Source organism: Emydura macquarii, unplaced genomic scaffold, assembly GCF_026122565.2.
Source record: "Emydura macquarii macquarii isolate MOO-44397 ecotype Brisbane River unplaced genomic scaffold, CSIRO-AGI_Emac_v2 contig_1253, whole genome shotgun sequence".
NCBI lineage: Eukaryota > Metazoa > Chordata > Testudines > Chelidae > Emydura > Emydura macquarii.
Genome location: NW_027131390.1, coordinates 24,676,828 through 24,696,123, shown reverse-complemented (window position 1 = coordinate 24,696,123; position 19,296 = coordinate 24,676,828).

Genomic DNA, 19,296 nt, shown 5'->3' with positions numbered 1-19,296 from the left:
TATTTAATTTTAAATGGGAGTGACACACACAATTTCTTGTAGTCTAAAGCAATTTTTTAGAGGTAGCAGTCTTTAGTGAGGATCACCTGGATATTGGCAGAGTTTGTAGACATAAAACCAGTCCCCACAGTAGAGAAACTGTACATAAGATGATTTTTTGGCTTGTTTCTTGATAGAAGATAATATCTTCATATTTAAAACACATACAAAATGGCTGGTGATAACTGCTATTACATATATTGATGATAAACCAATAAATTAAAGTAACTGCATAAAATGATGAAATCTGATTGACTTTAGGCAATATAAAATAATTGGAGTCTTTATTGCTATTTCCATTTTTAATGGGATACTATGCAGTACATCCTTGCGACAGGGATGGAAAGGTAAATTAATCTTTATGCATCATCATCAAGCAGTGTAAACATGGCCAAACTTAATTACAATATAATAGATTGTTAAGTGTCTTCCCCACAGAGGTGTGATAGCGCTCATGCAAGTGATTACAACCAAAATGACTATCACACAAGGTATTCTTTTAAGGCTTGTAAAAGCTCTTTCACGTATCAAACAAAAAATCTGACTGCAAAAGCCAGGCCAGTGAGGCAGTTTTCCACAATACCAACTGCAGTGAAACTGTTCAAGAGATGAACACAAATTATGATGCAGTGTTAATGAAACTTAGCTTGATTCAGTAAGTACTCAGGCAAAACTCCCATTTCAGGTTTAAAAAGAAGTCAGTGAAAGCTTTGCCTAAGAAAGAAATACAAGGTCAGGCACCATTGTTCACCTTGACTTTAGTGGCCCTATCCTGCATATAAAGCTGTGATTCTTACAGAGAATAATGAAGTAATATTTCCCCATGTGATTCAATAAAAAAGCATCTTAGTAATATTGTTATTGAATAATAAAGGACTTTTGACATTTTATTTGTTTAATGTATTACAAATTTATACAGAGAGAAATGCAAAAATTACTTATTTATCTATACATACTTTATAATTAGTAGTGGGAGGGCACAAAAAGAATCCTGACAATGATATTGGTCCATTACTAGATGGAAATGGTAGAAATATCAATAATAATGCAGAAAAGGCAGAAGTGTTCAATAAATATTTCTGTTCTGTATTTGGGGGAAAACAGATGATATAGTCTCATTATATGGTGACGATAACACTCTTTCCATTCCACTACTGTCTCTGGAGGATGTTAAATGGCAGCTACTAAAGTTAGACACTTTTAAATCAGCAGGTACAGAGACCTTGAATCCAAGAGTCTTAAAAGAGTTGGATCAGGAGCTCACTGGACCATTAACATTGATTTTCAATAAATCTTGGAGAACTGGGGAAGTTCCAGAAGACTGGAAGAATACTAATGTTATACCAATATTTTTAAAAAGTTAAATGGGATGACCCGGGTAATTATAGGTATATCAGCCTGACATCAATCCTGGGCAAGATAATGGAGTGGCTGATATGAGACCTGATTATTAAAGAATTAAAGGAAGGCCATATAATTAATTTTAATTTTTTAATAATTCTTTAATAATTTAATTAAACCAGTACAGTTCACAAGTTGGCCTTAAGATAAGCCAGAAGAAGTCAGAAGTCATGACCTTGAACACCACAACACAAACCCCCATCAAGATCAATAACAACGATCTTCCCTTTACTGACAGATTTGTATACTTGGGCAGCATCATCACCCCAGATGGCGGAGGTAAGCAAGACATTCAGAATAGACTGAGTAAAGCACGGAATGCCTTCATCAGCATGAACAACATCTGGAAATCCTCGAAGTACAGCGTGCGCACCAAGCTGAAACTATACAACAGCTGTGTTCTCCCAGTGCTTCTCTACGGAGCAGAATGCTGGTGCATGACACAACGGGATCTTACTAAGCTGTCCACATTCCATACCAAGAATCTCAGGAGAATAATCAGGATATTTTGGCCAAATAAAATTTCCAACGAAGATCTACTGTCTCAGTGCAAACAAGAAGACATGGCCACTATAATTATGAAAAGACGCTGGCGATGGATAGGTCATGTGCTACGAAGAGAGGACAGATCCATTATCAAAATTGCACTCCACTGGAAACCAGACGGGAAGAGAAAGAGAGAGGAAGACCAAAGACAACCTGGCGCCGAACGGTAGAACAAGAATTAAAAGACCACCACCACACCTGGGGAACAATAGGCGCTCTGGCCCGCGACCGGCAGAAGTGGAAGGACTTTGTTGCTGCCCTATGCGCCACTGGCGTCACGGGCAGTAAGTAAGTAATATAATTAATGCAAATCAACACAGATTTATGGAAAATAGATCCTGTCAAACTAACTTGATTTTTTTAATGAGATTACAAGTTTGGCTGATAAAGATAATGGTGTTGATGTAATATACTAACATTTTTGTAAGTCACTTGACCTGGTACAGCACAATATTCTGATTAAAAAACTAGAATGATATAAAATTATCTTGGCACACACTACATGGATTACAAAGTGGCTAACCGACAGGTCTCAAAATGTGATTCTAAACAGGGAATCATCATCTAGCAGGTGTGTTTCCAGTGGGATCCTGCAAGGATTAGTTTTTGGCCCTACACCAATGGTTTTGCAACCTTTTTTCATTTGCAGACCCCTACAAATTTTCAAATGGAGGTGTGGACCCCTTTGGAAATCTTAGATGTAGTCAATTTTTTTTTACTTCAGGTGCTCTTTTGATACTTTTTTGTTATTAGTATCACCATAAGTGACACTGAATACTTGTGTGTGATGGATCTATTCTATCATTACCTCCAGCTACATAACCAAAATGTTTATTTTTTATGTCTACCTAAGTTTATATTTACGGTAGTCAGACACACAGTACTTTTCAATGAAAATATACCTTTGAAGAAAACATATAGGAATTTATTTTTCATGAGGACTTTGCTTACTAACAGGATGTTATGTAACAAACTATGCTTTAATGTTAGCAACACAAAGTAGAACTTAAGGATGGAGATACAAAAGTCTGTTTGTGGGAAATAATTGACAATTAACCTGGATAAGAAATTATATTTTATTGAATCATTTATTGTCCTTATGTTTGTGTGTTATTTGGATTTAAATTCTGCACAGTATGCATGATAGAAAATTCAGACCAAGGAATCTCTTTTAGTCCTAATAAGGCAAAATTAGTTATGGTTGCTTTATAACTCTACTGGTGGTCAGTCACCTTATATAGTGTTTATAAGTTCTACTTTTTAATGGATGACAATTCAGGACACTGACACCGGTATGAACTGGTCCAAGACATTAGGTAACATGTCTTTAATTACTGCAAAATACCAGAAGATATATCTGAATAACTGTGCACTAACTATGCACCTGCTGGGTGCAAGTCATTTCACCTCTTTGTGTCTTAGTTTCCATGGCTGTGAGATGGGGATAATGATACTGACCTCCTTTATAAAGTGCTTTGAGATCTACTGATGAAAAGTGGTCTGTAAGAGCTAGATATTGTTATCTGCCATAATCATGATGGTGGAACTTGAAGTCTTTAATTCATGATTTGAGGACTTCAGTAACTCAGAGTTTTTGACATTTTTTTACTTTGAATAAGGAGTCACGAACCAGAAAAGTTGAAAAGCACTGCTCTAGGGCATTCTTGGCAGTGACAGTGTTTCTTACAAGTCCCAAGTCTGCATCACCTAAGACTCCCTGTGTTGGAAAAATCACAAAACAGGCAACATTTAAAGAGCCATCAACAAGTCCAATTGTGCTAATGTCTCCTTCCGTGCTGCTATGGGAGAAAGAAGAGGAGGGAATTATAACAGCTCCCCAGAAGACAATGGTGTAGGAACTTTACTTTAAGAGGACTCTTCTTGGTTTTATGGGTGTTAGGCTGGGGACCTAAAAGGAGATAGTGTAGGAAAGATCTTCCAGTCTGCTCCCATTGATTGCCAGTACCACTAAGGGAAAGACAGAGTGGCTGGGAGGCAAGGGGAGGAAGAACAAACAATCCTACTCAGGGTTATAGCGTGAGCATAGGCTTTAGTGACACATCAGAATCTTTGGATATTTATCTCAACTGAGCCTGGACTCTTGACTTTTCATGATCACCCATCTCTGACATTCTCTTTGCTGAACTGGCTTTTTTGGCAATCTATTCTGCGCAGCTGAACACAGTCACATCAGGGCAAGTATGTTTGTGATGTGCCCAAGTTTTCCTGACAGATAATTAGACTGTAACTTGGATCACAGAGCATTTTAAGAGCCAAATGAAAACTTTCTTATTTGCAAATGCTCACAGTTATGAATTCCAGGACTGATTTGTTAAGGAAGATTTATTGTATTTTTAAGCACAACAATTTGCCATGCTTGCACAAGGGGCACTGTATAAGTGTTTTCAACGCTCTCAACTTTGCTGTACTGATATATCAAAGTGGTAAAATCTAGACGTATTTATAATATATTATGGTAAATATGTTGTTAAAATCTGATGACACAGAAGGTTGAGAGTAGCTTCTACAAATGCTATAGTCAGTGCTCACCAGCTGCAATAGTTAGTACTTTCAATATCCATCCTAATAATAGTAATAATACCTTGGAATGCAATATAAATTCTCAGGGCTGAAACAGTCTACACAAATGTCTTTAGCTGCAGAGGATTTCCACAGAAGAACAACAGAATGAGCTTAGCTAAAGACTAATAAAACTTGTATATTCAATCTTCATTTGTGTTTGCATGCAAATTTGCTTCAGTTTTTTTGTTTGGAAAAGATTGGTGTAGTAATTTGGAAAGTGCTGGATGTACGACTATTCAGACATTATTGATAGCTCTTAAGTGCTGCTGCTTTTCAAACCATCATGACTCACAGATGCTGGGCGGATAGCACATGCAAGCAGGGCATGTGATTTTTCTCTGTATATGAGAGAGAGAGATGTGGCGTACACAAAGTGCAGACGTTATTTCTCATTATACAACAGGCATGGCCAAACTGTGGCTCGCAAGTCGCATGCAGCTTTTACAGTTAAAGTGCAGCTCGGGCTCCCCTATTCTCCACCTACCAGATTGGAGGGAGCTTGGGACGTCTGCCCTGTGGGTTGCTCCAGGACGCGAGCTCCAGCCCTGGCTCCTTCCCCGTGGGTCTCAAACCTGGCACCCCACGGGGCTCAAGCCTGGCGCACCGGCAGGTGCCACCCCGTGGGGAAGGTTGTGTGTGTCTTGCAGCTTTCGAACTTCTGAAGATTATTGTACGCAGTTAGGAGGGTCAGTAAATTTGGCCACCCCCGTTCTATAGATTAAATGGGTTAATTTATTAAATTAACAAATCCTGGACAAATCCTGAGGTCTTCTCCCACTGGACACAGCCAAATCAGCTCTGTAGTTTAGCGACGCCTGGCTGCCTTGGGCAGCTAGGACTAAATTGACACAGTGCGGTGGCTGAAGTGGCACCAGGATGAGGACACTGCAAAGATGTCATAAAGAGACCTTTACGCTATTGTCCACATCCCTGGGTCCTACACCAAGTGCAGTTTAACTGAACTAAACCCAACGTATTTCTTCTTTGCCTCTGCTATAGCCTGTGGTACAGCTGCACTCCAACTCAATGGAAACATTTGGCCATTCTGGAGCTCCGTTGCTCTATACCTGTGCCCTAATGTCTTTGTCATTTCCCAGAGTTCAGCCAAGAACTGCCTTGAGCGTAAGAAGCCATAAAGACAGATAAGTCTTTTAGGGTCAAGCACTGTGGTGAGGCCAAGAATCACTAGTTGTAGCTCATCCCACTCCGATGAATGGTTCTCAGAAATTCCTATAATCAGTTTGGCTCAAGGAGTCACTGATAGAGAAGAAAATCACTGCAGATTATGCTGTTTGGTTGATTATATTTGGGTTGCCCTGACTTTAAAGAGGCTTTAATCTAACTGTCCCAATTATAGTCTGAATGGCTCCGAAAGTAAGAGAACTGTTGAAATAATTTAACATGCCACTATCTTTAGTTTTATTAGCCACCTAGCTGCTCTGCCCCTGAAGTCCTTCAGCACACTCTATCTTCCGCTGAAGCCAATGGGAGTCTCTCTCTGTTGAGTTCAGTGGGAGCTGGGTATGGCCCTTTGTGACAAATGTGATTCCAATGGCTTATTCGAGGAAGGGAGAGCTTAGATGACTAAGGAGGTTTCTGATGAGACTGAAGTTAGTAGCTGTATATTGTAACAGTTTGAATAGTGCTCCTAAAACCAAGTAATAAGATCAGAAACCTGGAGAATGAAGGAATCAGGAACTCTCAAACTAGAGACTGTTTTGCAAGCTTTAGCAGTTACTGGGGAATTTGGGTGGCTCCTACACACATCTTTACCTTTTTAGCATTTTGATTAGCCACAGAAACTCAAATATTCTTTGTTTCCCTAGCCCTGTGTTTACTGCATCCTCAAACCCAAATGAAGTCTATGACAAGGCATTTGCTCAAAGCTACTTTTAATTAATCTCATGATGGAATATGAGTTGGAAGAATAGGTGCTGCAATCTTAACTGTGCAGCTAAGCAAGAAACCCACAGATCACCACCACACTTATTTTCACAGTTCCGGTCACCATCCCAAACACACCAAGAAATCTATTATCTCCAGCCAAGCCCTCAGAAACCACAGAATATGCTCTGAGGACAAAGTCCAGGTAAACACCTTAACACACTTAAAACCACCTTCACCAAACAAGGACAGTCCACCAGAAAAGTAGATCACATCAGGGAACAGGCCTCCCAGATACCCCAAGAAAACCTGCTTCAATACAGAAAAAAAACAACTTTCCAACAGCATCTTAGTTGCTCACCTCACAGGGGAACCCATACAGGGTATCATTAAATAGTTTCAACCTATACTCGACGGGGACCACATCCTGAACTAATTCTTTCCCAAACCCCTCTTCTGGCCTTCAAACAATGCCCCATCCTCACCAAGCTTGTCAAAAGCAAGCTCCCCACAGACCAGGACCCACCAACTTAAAGTGGCACTAGGCCCTGCCATAACAACAGATGCAAAACCAGAAGACACATCTCCACTACTACAATGATCAACACCCCCCACAACACACATTTCAAGATCCATAGGTCCTACCATGCCTATCAAAACACACAGTGTACCTCATCCAGTGCACTAAATGCCCCCATAACAACCGTGTGGGTGAAACCACTTTTTCTCCTCTGGCTACAGGGGTGTTAACAGGCCACTTCACCTTAAATGGTCCCTTACAATATGTGTTAACTACTTATGCTAAATAATCTGTTCCACCTTGCATTTAGCTGTGACACTCTGAGTACCTTTCCCACACCCGAAGAAAAGCTGTGCTCTGGATAACTCCAAGGCTTGTCTCTTTCACCAAGAGAAGTTGGTGGAATAATTGATTAAAACGTTTTATTAGGAAATGTTTAAGCACAAAACAATAAAGCAATATTCAAGGTTCAAAAAGCACAGTAATACAGCATCCGGGGATGACACGCAGTGGGGGGGGGGGGAATGGGGGCTGATCGAGGATGAGCTGTGGCCCGTGGGAGGGGCTGGGGGTGTGCGGCTTGAGGGTTGCAGGAGGGTGTGGGGGGGAACGCTATCCAGCGTGGAGGGAGCGTCTCTGGGGGGCATTGCCAGGGAAGGCGAGTGAGTCCATGCGTGGGGGTGGAGGTCTGGGGAGTACAGTGGCGTACGGGGGGATATGTGGGTTGGGGGACGCTATCCATGGTGGAGGGGGGCACTGGGAGGTTGAGGAGGGAGGGTTCCTGGGGGATACTTGTCAGGGAAGGCAAGTGGTCCATGTGTGGGGGTGGAGGTCTGGGGGTACAGTGGCATGCCACCGCGAGGGGGGGTCCCTGGGAGGCGTTTGCTAGGGAGGGCGAGTGAGTCCCTGTGTGGGGGTGTGAGTGGAGGTCGGGGGAGAGGCGATAGGAGATACATATGTGGGCATGAGGGCACATTTCAATGCAATGCATAGTAAAGTCATTGGGGGCAGGATCCAGCAGGAAAGAGAATATATAGGTCCATGTGGGGTGAAATGACTCTCATTAGTCCAGTGTTCCTTATGGTCGACTGGCAGGTCAGTCCCGTCTTCTTCCGCGGCGAGTGAGTCCATGCGTGGGGGTGGGAATGGCTGCCTGGGGAGGGCAGTGATGGGGTGGGGTGGGCTGCAGTATCCCGGATGGGGCGTGGTGATGTTGGGCTTAAGGGTTACAGAGAGAGACATATATGGGCATGAGGGAGCATTTCAGTGTACAGTGGGGGCATTGGGGGTATGGTTCAGTAAGCAGAATACATAGGTCCGTACGGGGTGAAATGTCTTAGAGAAACTTAGTCCATATTACTGAGTCAAAGAATCATGTCAGTGGCTGAGCCCATTTTGATTGGAGCTGTAAATGAATGTAAGACAGGCAAAGAGAATCACGCCTGGGAAGCAGAAGACTCTAATACAAGTTTGTAAGAAGGAAGCCAATCAACTGCATTAATTCTGCTATTGTAGTGCCATATTGTATGAATTCTGGGACGGTATTTAAAACAGCCGATAAGTCTGGCAATGGACCTTTTGGTATTCATGTGAATGAAGACTATTTTGATAAACCTTTGTTTATGATTTAAAACATCAGTGTTTAAAAGGAAAAAAGTCAGTCAATAATGTCTATGTTCAGTAGTAATTAACTCTATCCTTTCAGACTCTGTGGCCCAATTATTCTGCACAGGAGTTGGGCTCTGATTCAGATTCAAAACATTATTATTAATGATAGTTTGAGATAAATCTCATCAAATTTTATACTGCAAATGGGGATACACAGCCAGTTAAAATAATAGAGCTTGTGTCAGCAACATTCACAGTAACAACAGGAAAATTTCTCTCTCTCCCAGAAGTAGAATACTCTGAGCCTTTTTTTTTTTTTTAACATCCCTAACACCTCTAACACTCTTTTAATTAATACAAGAGAGGTTTCTGTCTGCCAGTGCCCAATTTAGTAACATCATCCCAGTTTTTATGGCTAGCTTTGTATGTGTTACAAAGACTATGGTCATTTTTCAAAAGCCTTCTTTCTGGCACCTGCAAAATTTGCATCTTCATTCTTGCACCTGCAAAATGAACTGTCGGTGCAAACTGGGGTATATGCAGCTCTGACCTGTTGAACTGCAGGTGTAAAAATCCAGATGCATATTCTGAAGAGGCAAATTGCACTGACAAAAGGAAGGCTACCCTTCTGAAAGTCCTGATCTAAATTTATCTGCTTTTTTTCCCATCCTCTCCTTATAACACAGCCCACTCGCCACTTCAGCAGTGCCTGGCTCCAAGGTCAGGTTGAGTAGATGAGCAGCTCAGAAGCGCTCAGAGAAGAGGATTTTAATTGATGCCACCCCAGTTCAGACACACAGTACTGGAATATTCAGGAAAACACTCGGCACTTATACTCACTGCCATCAAGTGTATGGGCCTGCAGCTACATAGAAAATTTGTGAGCTGATGTCATGGGGGAGCATGAAGCAATAGATAATGTATGTGGCAACTTCTATCATGAGCCTTCAGGACAGACTTCAAGTCCAGAACAGAGAGAGGTTTGGTCTATACTATCAACTTGTGCCGCTATAACTTCATTGCACACGGTGTGGAAAATCCACACCCTGGAGCAATGTAGTTGTGCTGGCTTAACCCTGGTGTTGATAGTGCTATGTCAATGGGCGGGCTTCTCCCATCAACATAGCTACCCCCTCTTGAGGAGGTGGAGCACCTATGCCAATGGAAGGGTGTCTCCCATCGGCGCAGCTAGCGTTTTCACTAAAACTACCGCAACACCGCTGCAATGCTATTGTGTGGACAAGCCCTAAGACAAGGTGAAAATCTTCCTTAAAGGAACAAACATGATTATCTCCCTTTCTTACTCAGCTCCCCCTCCTCCTAGAATGATCAAGCATAATTTATCCTGTAGCTCTAATAATCTAATCTCCTGACCACTGATTGTATATGAATTCAGTACTTTTCAGTGATTAAACTGGAGGAAAAGTGTTCTGAATGGATGGGGCCCTGCTTTAATGGAGAACTCAGCCAATATGCAACATGTTACAAACTGCTTTCCCTCTCCATTTTGGTTTTCAGACATCATTCAGAACGCCAGCTAAGAAGAATGTAAATAATATGATCAAAACCTGATAACAGAAATGGGGCTGAATTACCATATAGGCACCAAGCAGAAGCTGGGCTCGAGATGGCAAATTGACAGTAAGACAATTAGTACAAACCCATGTAACAGACATTTGAGATTAGAGGTGATGTTTGCTGGCGGGCCCGCTCTGTGCTACGGGGAAATATGGGGATATACATAGCTCATACAAAATGAAAATTTGAAGAGGTCAGTTTTCACCATACACTGAATGTGCTGGCATGAAAAATGAAAGGGCAAAATGTGGGTGAAAACAAAATGTTAAAGGTGTGTTTAGGGGACTAGAAGCCCTAAGAGATAAGCAGATAAGCATCAGCTTTACTCTGCAAGTCATGGTTCAAGGTAAGAGCTAATCAACCAAAGTCTTAACAAACAAACAAACAGCTTCAAAATAAAGTCATGCTAATGTAAGCAACCCTTAGGAGTATTTGAATGGCAGGATGATAATAGCAGACTGCTGAGCAGAGCAAGCACAAAGGACAGTCTAGGAGAAAAGGGAAAAAATTAGAAGTTGGAAAGAGGGAAAAAAAAAGAAAGGGCCTGATTCTCATTTACACTAACGCCCCTTTGTACTGTTCTGACATGGTAAACTGGTCTTAAACTGACAGTAAATACATTTTTACCCAGTTTAAGGCCCCATTACACTGCCTCCAGTGATATAAACAGGCCTAAATGGGAATTGGACCCCAAATGTACACAAACAAACAACATTTAATTTTTTTTAAAAATAGCTGAATTTATCAAGTAACCTGCAGTAGGAGATGATGACAGGCACCAAACTTGACACTGCATAAATTAGGCACCAGAAATCTTCTGGTGATGGGCTGAAATCCCTTGATGAAAGCACAGAGGAAAATGAGACAAAGAGCCTGATTCTGACCTCAAATTGGGATCAGCCAGGGATAACCTCATGGAAGTCAATGGAGTCAGCTCATAATTCAATCTAAAGATTTACTGAAGTGCTTCAGTATGTAAAATTAAATGTGTAAATAATTTGGTGCAGAATTGTGTCTTTTTAACCTACTGAGGGGTGTTTTGTTTGTTTTTGGTGCGGGGGAAATTTCCCCTTGTATAGATGGCATGTGCGTGTTTAATAGGCATCTACCAGTTTCCATGAGCAGAACTTTCAGGCCATAACTTCTGCATATGACAACAGCTGGGATGTCAGCCACGGCACCAACAGCTCCATTCAACAGATCTGAACTCAACACAAAAGCCCAAATCCAAACACCTATAAATCTTTGGGAAGTTTGAATCTGGATTCAGAACCAGGTTGTGTGCCTTGGGCCCAGCTCTAACTTTCAGAGGTACCAATGGTTTGCAGAACCAGTGCAGTTTATCTCTACCTACATAATTCACTGATAGTCTTGAGTGTTCCTCTGAAGGGTCTGATAGATTGTGAGGGGGAAGCCAATGATGTGCTGACCCAGTAACTTGTAACGCTATATTATGCTACATAACAAAGAAATTTAATCCTTGCTTTAAATGGAAAACTCAGCTCACCCTGAACTCTGGAATTATGATCAACATCTCCAAAACATACAGTAATATATTGATATTTTGCATTATGCGATCAGCCATCTCATCTTGTTGTTACAATACCAACACAATATTTATATCCAGATCATGAACATGAGCTATACATCTTCCAATACTTTTCAGTGAACGAAGATGAATTGCAGCCCTTCTCATGTAAACAATGACATACATAGGCCTATCTCATCATATGTACATTTACAAAGTACTTACAAACAGGAAGTCCTGGTCTACTTTATTGACTGGTTGATTGATGGATTAAAATGTAATATACAGATTTCAAAAGACTGAAACCAGATCTGCTTTGAAAAAAAGTACGTTCACAATGTCAGCAATTCCAGAAATTCCAGATACAAATAAAAAGAGCCCTTGATAACTGTGGTCTTATTATAAATAACCTGCATGAAGGTAGCTTTTAATATGGATTCAACTCTTTTTTTTTAAATCAGCTTTAGACCTTCAAGAGGTTTCAAAAGAAGCTTAAGACAATAAAATAGTTTGATTTAATTTTACTGGATGTTTGATATAAAACATCGGACTTTAAAGGATACAAAACCAGCTACAAGTGCAAATAACTTAAATCAAATTACAGAGCCCATTGAAAATAATGAAATTAAAACCTTTTCTTCATATTGGTATTCATCTGCTCTTCATTGCTGTTTGCAACGGCAATTTGTTTTTATCTCCTTCACTTTGAAGAACAAACTTTCTCCAAGATAAAAGCTTTTGATTTTAATCAGTAACTGAAAAGTCATTCTATCGGGATGCAGATTCTAAAGGCCAATCAGGAACGGAAACGCCAGTCTAAACCAGCATGGTAATCATGTAAATATATGGCCTTTGATTATAAAGTTCTGTAATACAACATCAGATATCAGACTACTTTGTGCTTCATTATAATGATCCTCACTAACTCTCCCTCACTCCTTATAATGCTCAAAGTAAATAGATGTTCTAGAGTTATTATATACAAGCACTCGTACAGTAGCTTTACCTCTACAGATCTGGTCTTTAGAATCTTTGTGAATGGACAAGCCAAATGAATACTTGTTTTCTAATCCAGTGAGCTGTTCAAGAAGAGGTTTTCCCCCAATCAACCAATTTTGGCTGCGATTCATGAAAGTCTCCTTAATAGGATGTAAGCAAGTGCTTAAGCACTGTCTTGAATAGAGATGGACTTCATTTAAGAACATGCTTAATTGCTTTTCTTTTATGAATCAGGGCCACAATCAGATGTAACTCCAATACAGTTAAATTGGTATGAGATCAGAATGTACCTGCCCTGTATAAACATTTAGCACTATTTGTGTATTATAATATATTGATGTATTGTGACTAGTGTGCATGTTGCTATACATAGACAAATAAGGAATGGTCCCTGTGCAAAAAAGTTCCCACCCACTCAGTTATTTATCTTCTCCCTCCCTGCTATTCTCTCTCTCTCTCTTGTGCTCTTTCTGTCTCTTCATCACTATTCTCCTGCTCGCTTTCCTTTACATAACCTCTGTGCTTGTTTTCTACCTGTACAGTCTCGCAAGACCAATACCCCACAGCTGCCCTGCCTCCTTTGAAATGATTGGGCACTTTAGGAAGTGCTACCTTATAGGGGGTGGAGTTCCATGAGCATTAGATGTGAGGGACAGTTTGGCAACTACTCAAACACACATTTAAACAATAGACCTGCCAAAGCAAGAACATTTCAGAGCACAGAGAAAATTGTTGAGCAATGCGCAAACTGTGGAATCCACAATTTCATTGCGCATGTAATTTTCTGATGGCAACGCTTATTGCTGACAGCCTTTGAGTGAGGGAATGCTTTTAAGAGTGAGAGCTAAACCTGAGACTACCAGTTCTGTTAAACAGTGTGTTTCACAAAGAAGCGGTGTGTCCAAATCCCTTTACCAGTAGTGTTCAAAAAGTTAACTCCCCTTCTATATGAAAACTCTCAGTCACAACACCCAAACTGGATCAGAAAAAGTCAGCAGCTCTGGTCAGATCTGTGTGACCTGCACAGCATTTAGGTGGAAACAAATATCCCCCTTGGGCACAATATCAGAATTAATTGTTCTTAAAGTTATTCTGATTTACTCCATACTACACATAAGCAAACCAACAATGCACCCCTCATTATAGGCAATTCTTAATTTCAAACAATGCAGCAAAGTGGGGAAAAATCAGTGCAACGATTTGACTGCCTATTTTAATAAAATCTTGAAAAGAAATCTTTTCAGTGCACTGCTGTTGTGGCTTCTTCATTAAAAGAAGAGGAAAATCACTTGAGGTTGTCCAATACCTAACATTCACGATATGTGGAGCCTGCATAAACAAATCATTTACTGGACTAAAAACCAAACTGTCACTACTCACCACTCCTTAAGTTTGGTGAAATATCCAGTCAGTCTCAGTGGGGGTGGGGGGGGGGTTTCAGGAAAAAAAACAAAAACAAAAAATGCACCACACACATTCCCATAATGAAAGGTCTAAAAATGCCCTACTCATTGTTGCAAAATTACAGTTATTGTTTATCCTCCTTCCACTTCACACAGCTTTATACAAAATGCACCACAAAAAATACAACCAAACAACCAACACATTAGTTAAGAGACCTTCCATTTTACTTTGACAGTTCACGATAATGGAATTTAATTGTGGAAAAAGCTGAATAATTTTAACTGAATGTCATTTGGTTCATTCAAACTGGGAATCAGGGACATTTTTAACAAAGGTTTTCAAACTTCTTTTGAAATCAGGAAGCTGCTGTGCACAGATAAGGGGAGAGGTTTGAGGATTCTCTATCAGAAATTTCAAGGTTTTTTCCATCTGCTTTTTCACATTAACTGGTAATTATCCAGAAAGGCACATAATAGTGCAGAAATGACAGAAGCTGACAAAGGTTTTCCTAAGATATGTAAATTGTCAGTGATAGGCAAGGTGCAACAGAAAGGCTTTCTACAGCACAATTATTTATGCCAGTTTCATTTGCTTTTAGGTAGCAATGATGGCATGCTACACGGCAGCTTCTTATCATATGCACTGCACATTAGCTTCACTACCAGGCACTAAGAAAATATGGCAAAAAAAATGTAGCTTTAAGGTTGGTGGCCTCCTCTTGGTTTTTTTGGGTTTTTTTTTTTCTTTTTTCTTTTTCTGAGATCTCTCATTTATTTTTAAGAATATGCAACTTAATTTCTCATACTGCAATAATAAATAAATAAATAACTTTAAATTGAAAACTCTTTCACACATTTATTACATTTTGCATATGAATATGCACTGCTGATCGATGGATTATTTTAGGTATGATGGCTTTAAAGAGGCACTCGGCTGTTTGTGTATGATATTCATTAGCCATTTTCACTGATTGCATATTTTCTGCAAAACTAGGATGACAAGCTATCTACTGTAGTTGAAGAGCAAAGCCACCAATGTAAAATTCTCATCTGCTCCTCTGTATTCTATTTTTTACACACATGATGGAACAGTTGGTATAAGCGGCTATTCTATCTCCTCTTAAAAATGTAACACATTTAAGGCCAGATTCTGATACCCTTTTCTAACGTTTAGAAGCACCTTTCTCCACAAATAGTCTCATTGGTACTATTCTGTGCAATATAATCATAATCTAACCTTAGTAAGTATGCTAACAATATAAGGCAATGTATAGTTCTTGAGCAGTACTTTGTACATGGGTTACGTAATGTCTCATCTGCCTGTATCATGCTGAGTAGAGGGTCAAGAGTAAAGTCCGGACAAATACTCCGCTTTTAAAATAAGGTTTTGAGTTTGTTGAGTTCTCTTGGAAAGTTGTTTTTAAAAAAATGTATTTAAGTAAAACAGAGCAGACAAGCAACACCCTTTCCCTGGTGGCCTATAGCTAATACCTCGCTTTAGGTGGAAAACATATAAATCACATAGGCATTGTGCAATGATGTGCATAGAGAAAAATTTCTTCCTGATCCCTGCAGCAATCAACTCATATCCAGAAGCATGGGATTTAATTAACCTTTACTGAGTATTTACCTACAAATACTATTAGAGTTAATAATGTGTGTGACAGATGAGGAGCTACTGCGTATTTATCTATGAATACTGATATATAATAATGATATGAATATTGTCCTGGCCAGCGAGGTAAACTTACTGTAAAATTATGGTGAGTTATTTCCTGTATGACTGTATTGATCTAACTTAACAGGGGGCTGTGAGAAGAGTTAGCAGGAAAGCAACACAATAGATCTAGATCAGGACGCCCAACACACACTTGAAAGACTATAGGGCTAGCTGTTAGCTTAAAGGATCCTTCCTCCATTCACCAAAACGAGTAGGCTGAAGATCAAAAGAACACTAAACAGTTAAAAAGCCTTCTCAGGAGAAGAAGTTGGGTCATCTGCCAGACATGTCTCAGAGAGAGGCTCTGCGGAAGAGTCTATAGGGAGCTACTCCTACCAGTGTCCGTATGGGGAAAATGGTTAAATACCCCGTAAGCTAGACATGTACACAGTCTGTTTTATTGTCTTAGGATCTGTTTTTCTACAAAATGCTTTTGTTCTAAATAAATAATACTTTGCTTTAAAGGAGGATGTCTGGTCACTGATGATCACTGCCAGTGCCTCAGAGGAAATAGAACTGAAGGGATATAAATCAGACCTGCTGAGATAATTAGGGTTGATACACAGGGGACTGTAACGCTAAGGACTCATCTAACAGTAACAGGATCATGTGATTCCATCCTGAGAGACAGCTAACAGTTAGAGGAGGGGTTTAAGGTGTAATTTGCCTGGTAACTGATAATCTAGCTCTGTCTAAAAAAGCTGGACGTCCCTATGCTTGTATCACATTTTGGTTTTCTTTGTTTTATTGAGGGTATGTCTATACTGACGGTGGCAAAGTCACCACCGTCAAATCGACCTATCTGGATCGATTGAGCGATCAGTGAAGACCTGCTCAAATGATCCAGAAGTCGACACTGGTAAACCGCCCCCTCAAGTGGCATAGTGCTGCATTGACGGGAACATGGTTCCCGTCGGCACAGTGCAGTGAAGATGCCGCGCAGAAGGGAAGCACAGCAGTCGACGGGAGTTACGCAAGCTACTCTACATAGCTTGTGTAACTCCCGTCGACTGCCGCCGAATCGCCCGGTAAGTGTAGACCAGGGCTGAGTCTCACCTTCCTCTTCTCAAGTTTCTCCTTCCTTTTCTCTTTTGCTTATGAATGACTCTCTCTGTAAAGCATTTTGTGGAGCTGTCTATGGAGAATGCAACATAAAATAAATTGTAGTTTATCGTATTTCACATAGGCCATTTGGAGAGTAATCAAAGATTTCAGTTGCTGCTCAGCTGAGCCTAATTCAGGCAAGTGACACTGAAGTGGACGGCTTCATAGCCCATTAGTAAAGTCCTGAGCCATTTATCTTCCTTCTGGCACTTCCTCTGCCATCTGCATCTCACTTCCTCTGAATTCTCACCCTCGCCCCTGGCACAGACCGAACATTCTAATTTTAGTAACTATGGCTCTTGTGTGTCTAGAACCTGAGGCCACCAGGATGAGGTTAAAGTCAATGACTGTATATATATATCCCTGCAGGCATATGGATGAGCTGAGCTACAGAGAGTCCCCCTCACTCCCATTGCCAGTTAAACTAAAGGCACTATGCAGCCATATCAAAACCACACACACTTGCTTACTTTTCAAGTACAGAGCAATTTATATCAGAGTGTCTAACCAAGAAATAGAGCAAATGTAGAGGCTCACAGGCCAAGCAGCAAGATCCAGACATCAGTATAAACTTTCCTCAAAATTCCGTGCAAGCATTCACAGTTGACCATACCGATCTTAAAGGAGCAGGCCCCCTTCTCATCACATACTCCTGCCATGTAATTGCTTCAGTAGTGAGCTGGAGAGACCAACTGTAGGGCTCAAAGAATACATCATTTTCCATGTCCATTCAGTACTTGACCTCTAGTCAAAAGGTTAGCAAGGGCTTCAGGTAAAGGCAGTTATAATGGTGCTTTCTGTGATGTGCACAGCTGTACAGTCAGAAGGGATGAGACTCCAAAAAGCCCCCAGCCCTGAGATGGTGGCAACTTTTGGTCACTAGCGTTTTTTTAGCCAGCCTATGCCAATAAAGTTCTGGAAATACTAAACAAATGAAACGTACCACTTATCAGTGGAAGCAATCTGAGGAGCAGATGGCAGGGCAGAGCTTGAATGAGCCTCTGACTTCTCACAGCAAATCCTTCCAACAAATAATACTGAGTTTTTGTGGGAAGAACTGATGCTAAACCTCTGACTAATTTTCTTTTAATAACCATGTGGTATTTATTTAACTTCTTATATCCTTCTGCATTCAGATAAATGTGTAGCTTGGCATATTTATGAGCTCTCAGCTAAAACGTTACCTAATATCCTCACAATGGTCAACAAGGGCAACCTGACACATGTGCCTTGTTTTGCAAACTGAATGGACCTGTTGGTCAGGGATTTTCTCGATAAAATCTGCCAACCCGAAGATTTCACTGGAACTGTCAAAGAAATCCATCATCACTTGCCTCCCTCAACAAAGGCGCAATGGAGTCCAATAGCTCTGCAGTTTCTAGAAAGTCTCTAAAACAACACATTGCAAACCCTAGCAGTTGTGAGGTAGAATTTCAAGGCCAGATTCTCAGATGGTAAAAAGTAGCATAGTTCCTTTGAAGTCAATGGAAATATGCTAGTTTACACCAACTGAGGAACTGGGTCCACACACCTTATTCTTTAACTAGGCTCCAGGAGCAACAACTAGTGCTGCATAATTACCCTCTCAGCCACAAAATTCAAGGACTGGACATTATGTTTTCAGTAAACAAGTAGAAGCTGGTTAAAGATGTTGTCATCGTTCTGGAGCCCTTTGTGGCAGTTACTTGGCAGTGCAGTTCAGGAAGGGTGCGCTTGAGCCAGATTCTACCCCATATTCAATATTTATACTTGTTCTTTGACTTAGCTGTCACCACCTCTTGGCTGGGTATCTCTGGCTAGAGTTAAACACTTTTTGTGATTAACTCTTTCACTGCTGGCAGTCGCAGGCTGTTGTAGTACAATGGCTCAATGAAAAAGGCCAGAGCCATCTTTTCTAAAACGCCTGTTAAAATGCAGGCGATTGCTTAACATGAAAAAATCCTAGCCTTCCTGTTTGAGGGAAAATGAGAGATTATCTGTGTAATTCACCAGAAAATAAATAAATCAGAGAAGGAAGATCAAAGAGCTAAAGCAATAATATGATACTTTGTACTTTTCTAGTGCTGTCCATCAATGGAACTCATGGCATTTTTACAACCAGTGAAACAGACCTCACTACATCCCTGTGACATGGGTACCTTTGATTAGCCCCATTTTACACATGGGAAATTGGCACACAGAGAAGTTTTATGATTTGCCCAATATCACACAGTAACTAAGATAGGAATCGAACCCATACCTCTCAACTCCTGCTCCGATCTATAGGCTTTGCATTCTCTGATAGTTCAGTATGCAGGAAAACAAAAAAGAGATGCCGCTGAATCTCAAACCCTCCATATTTGTCCTTCACCTACATTCTCTGACTGTTTCACTGAAAATATCC